The sequence below is a fragment of the Mustela nigripes genome, chromosome 7 (assembly GCF_022355385.1).
Source record: "Mustela nigripes isolate SB6536 chromosome 7, MUSNIG.SB6536, whole genome shotgun sequence".
Classification (NCBI taxonomy): Eukaryota; Metazoa; Chordata; class Mammalia; order Carnivora; family Mustelidae; genus Mustela; species Mustela nigripes.
Window position 1 is genome coordinate 12,794,121 of NC_081563.1, and position 4,442 is coordinate 12,798,562.

The window sequence follows — 4,442 nt, forward strand, 5'->3', positions numbered from 1 at the left end:
AGGTTCAGAGCCCTGGGCAGGAGAGGGGGTTTTCCAGAGGGTAGTGATTAAGAACAGAATGGTGTCCTAAGGGAAAGGGAGTTGGTTGAGCAAAGAAAGGCTTCTGGTTGGGAAGGATAGTCCAAGCAGAGGGAGACCACTGTAAGTGCAGGGAGACATGAAAAAGTCTGGCACTTCAGGAACTGCAAATGTTCCAAGGGCTCCCATTGGCTGGTGTGACATTCAGGCGGCTGTTTAATGAGAAGCCAGTAAGAGGAACAAATGTTAGCCACCATTACTAATACTCCCTCACTCACCATCTTCCTGTCAGAGATGAGAACACCTTCATTTTCACACGAAGACCTTTTTCCATTTAAAAAACAAAGTAATACCTCCCCTTCCTCTAGCAATGACACACAGCTGGATTTAGGGTCAGGGACAGGTTTGGGAGGGGAGAGGAGCAGGAGAACTTGGACCTGTGGGTAAGTAGGCAAGAGAGGAAGAACTTACCAAAGGAGTGTCCAGAGCAAGGGGAATATGGAAGGCTGGAAGACAGGCTTTCCTGGGCCCACATTTGCTTGGCCTATCTCCACTGACTCTAGGGGTCCTCTGCAAACATGGAGGGGTGGGTACTACTGTCAGCTGACGATCAACCCCTTATAGGTTAATGCATGGCTTGCACAGATGCTTTTCTATGTACACAGTTAATAAAAAGGGGACAGGCCATATGCTGTGGCATAAAGACATTCTGATGGGGTAGGAAGGCGGCAGTTAAATCGACCAGAGCAGGCACTGCGGCAATGAAGACTGAGTTCAAAGGAAGAGGCCCTAGGAACAGGGGGTGAGAACATGGCCGTGTGTGTGTGTGTGTGTGTGTGTGTGTGTGTGTGTATGAATCCATTTACTTTGCCTGGCTCAACCTTGGTACACTGTCAGGGATGAACTTTTGGGGAAACAGACATGCACTTTATGACCCACACAATGCTTTCCTGTGTATTAATTCCATTTGCTTCATAGGATTGCCCTCTAAGGGAGGAACTTTTCTTACCGAAGAAGAAACGTTGAACCACTAGGTGACTTGCTCACAGGGCTACCCCTGAGTCCAGCATGATGAGAAGCCCAGTCTGTTTCTTAAGTCTGTGCCCCTTCTATACCCTGTCCCCTATGCGCTCAGTGGAGGCCTGTCCATTCTGTCCCAGCTTTCACAGATGCTGCGTGGAGGTCCTTTCTGACCTCTACTGTGGGTGCCTCCCTCCAGTTCGCAGGTGCCGTCCAGACCTGTGAGAAGGCCCTGGTTCCCTGGCTTTTCTGCACTGCAGATAGGCTCTGCAGCGCATGGAGATTCTGAACATCTCTTATTCTCAAATAAACAATGCTCTACTTTTCAGATAACTTAGTGATTTAAAATGATTAAATAGCTAACTGCTGGGAGAGATTCGGAAGCATTTTTCTCAGGTGTTGACAAAATATAAGCATATTTTTAGAATAATCTTAGATCTTAGGCTAAAGATGCTGATTGTATATGCAAATTACCTTCTTCAGAGGCTTGCGAACAGCAGTGTAGACAAAAGCTTTGGCTTCTCCTCAGGACAGGCTTGGGGGAGCCAAAGAACAATGGAATTAGGGACAGGGGCCCCCAAACATCTGTTCCCCAGCCACCTGCCTCCCCACCTTGCCTTCCATGAGCCGAATGAAAGTGCTGGTGTCTGAGGGAACACTGAGTTGGGCTTACGCCTCTCCTGTGCCCTTCCTGCTTGCCACTACTTTCTCCTCCAGCCAAAACTCTCTGTAAGGTGCAGGTTTCACCCTTAGTCTACAAGATACCCTGAACATTGCTCCCCTTTCTCTGATTCCTACTGTGGGTTTTGATCAAACAAAAACAATGAGAAACTCCAGGCACCCCCGGGGTACTTGGATGAGGTCAGAAAAAGTGTCTTTCATCTTTCCATGCATCTCTTCGCCCCTGCCCCCTCCTTAATGCCGGCTCAGGGCCTGGAACTTAACTCTGTGTGGTCTCGCTAGGTGCTTGTCTGAGGCCAGCGGTCAGCAGGACCTGGCTTGGGGGCAGTTGCCCCATTGCGTGATGTGGGGGCGGGAACACCGGGCGCCTATAGCTTGGAGCAGCTGGCTCGGAGGAATTATTGCAAGTCTGCACAACTTAAAAATCTGCAGTTTGGGGGCGGGAGGGGGAGCGCGGGGGTGGGTCCCCGAGCGTCCCATTTCTCCTCCCGGCGGTTCACTGAGTTCTTGCTCACTGCAGAGGGGCCGACCATGCCTTCCGGACCGCAGGCCGTCCTCGCTGAGGCCCCGTTCGTTCCTCAACCTCGGGCTGAAGGCATCTCCCTGTGACCTCCTCTTCCATCCTTCAGGAAGGAGAACCGGCTCGTCGCCGTTTCGCTCAGTGCATGTGACTTGCTAGGTAAGTCGAGGAACAGAGCAAGAAACAGTCTTGCTCTGCGCAGTGCCCGAGTATTCGGGCAGCGGGGCTGGTGGTAAACAGGCTGGACCCGGGCGACTGTTTGTTCCTTCGCACTTTGTTTTAAAACAAGTTGGGGCCTCGATACTTCCTAGGAGAATCCTGGCAAATTTGCACAGTGTCGCTTGGGGCCGCGACTTTCGGGAGGCTGTTGCCGGTGCTGCGGAGGGCCGCGGAGGAGACGGTCTGCCTCCCGCCGGATCGCGGGCTCCAGCCCGAAGGGCGCGCAGGTGGGAGGCAGCGGGCGCGCTCCTGCTCCCGCCGGGACAGGGCACGCGGCTCCGGGGGTGACTCTGCACTCGGGTCTCGGCGGGGGCACGCGCCCCGCCAGGGCGCCAGTCTGTCCTTCCGTATGTCCGTGGGTCGCACGGCCCGAGCCCGGTAACCTGCAGCAGACCTCGGCGGAGCGCCTGGCTCTCGGCCCGGGGAGCGCAGGCGGGGGCCAGAAGCTAGGCGGCGGGCGAAGCGGGACCAATGGGGCGGTGGCCGAGCAGCCGGCCCCGCCCCGTCCCGCCCAGCCCCGCCCTATCCGCGGCTCCCGGGAGCCGCGCTCCGGCCGGCCGGGACCGACGGACAGACCCAAGCGGGCCACCCGGCTCTCCTCGCCGCCGCCGCGGCGGGCGCCGGGCCGCGCGGCGAGGCCTGATTCTTGCGGCGCGGGCGGGCGGCGTCGCCAAGCGGAGCGAGCCTGAGGCACCGGGACTCCTGCAGGTACCTGCTCGTGTCCCCTCCTCCGCGCGCACTCCGGCGACTTCTCCGTGCGACCCCGCAACTTTGGCCACATTTTGCTGCCCCTGCAGCCCCGTGGCTCGGGTCACGAGTGCACGGCCGCGCAGGTCTAGGACCGCAGGGGACTTGGCATTCTGCTGAGCGCCTGCCTCGCGGCGCCCCCTCATCCTCCGGTTCCCGGAGCCCGCCGTCGCGGGAGTCCTCCAGACCCGCCTGTTGCGCGAGCTGCGGCCGGCGGCGCGGTGGCCGGGCCCCTCGGAAGGCCGCAGCCGGGGTCGCTAGGATCCGCTGTTGGGCGTGGGGGGGGGTAGTCGCGGGGTGGGGGACTCACTGGAGGCGGGAGAGCCGGGGAGCCGGGGAGAGGCGGCACTTCGCGGAGGGCATCCCTGGGGCGTTTCCTTAGCCGCGAAGCCTTTCCTTCTCTTCCTCGAGAGGAGGCGCTTTCCTGGCGAATGTAAGTGCTTCCCCTGCCGCCTGCTCCGCCTTCTTCCCCGTCATTCCTCCCCTCCCCTTTGCCCTGCAGCGGGGCCGGGCGCCCCGCGACCGTCGCAGGGCACAGCGCACCCCCGGCCCGGGGGCTGGTGCCGCGCTGTGCCCACGGGCCGGCTGCGCGCTCCGGCTGCGAGCGGCTTGGGGCTTGCAGGGCCGCCCGCCGGCTCCCCGCCTTTGCCTGGGGGGTGGGGTGGGGGTGTCGGGAACGTCCCCTTCCCGCGCCCCTCTGAGGGGGTGGCTGCCGGACCACCCGAGGTGAATGGGCTGGTGAGCGAGCCAGACCTTGCCACGGCGGCCGCGGCCCGCCAGGCTAGGCTCCTTTCGCATTGCGGGGCTCCGGCTCCCCCCAACCCCGCCTTCCCCGCTCTGTCTCTCCCCGTCTCTTTTGGGAAAGGAGCACCTTTGGCGTCCTTGGTGTGTCACCCGCATCTCGGCTCGGGAGACGGAGCCGGTGGTCTAACTCCGGCAGCCCGCAGCGGCGGTGATGGGCGGCAAAGATTCCCCTCCAGCCGCCGGGATAACCCCGGGGCTCTGGTTCGATGTCTGAGCGTGAGCGGGTGAAGCGGGGTCGTGCCTGGGCACAGAGAGCGGACTTGCCAATCGTCCCGCTCTTGGATTTCTTTCTTTCTTTCTTTTTTTTTTTTATTTATTTATTTATTTTTTTTTTTTACTTTGTCTTTCCCTCTGAAGAGCAGGGCAGGTGAGGAAAACCGGATCAGAAACCTTCCCCTCCATCTTCCTTGTATTTGTTTAAGTGATTTGCATA

General features: G+C 59.3%; 1 protein-coding gene across 1 annotated transcript in view; it reads left to right on the forward strand.

Moving 5' to 3' along the window:
* The first annotated feature begins 3,076 nt into the window (after window positions 1-3,076).
* Window positions 3,077-4,442, forward strand: part of KCNS3 (potassium voltage-gated channel modifier subfamily S member 3) — a 37,730-nt gene continuing 36,364 nt past the window's right edge. Inside the window, exon 1 of the mRNA XM_059407540.1 lies at window positions 3,077-3,166. The gene's annotated coding sequence lies outside the window, so the exon portion shown is untranslated. The remainder of the gene's footprint in view (window positions 3,167-4,442) is intronic.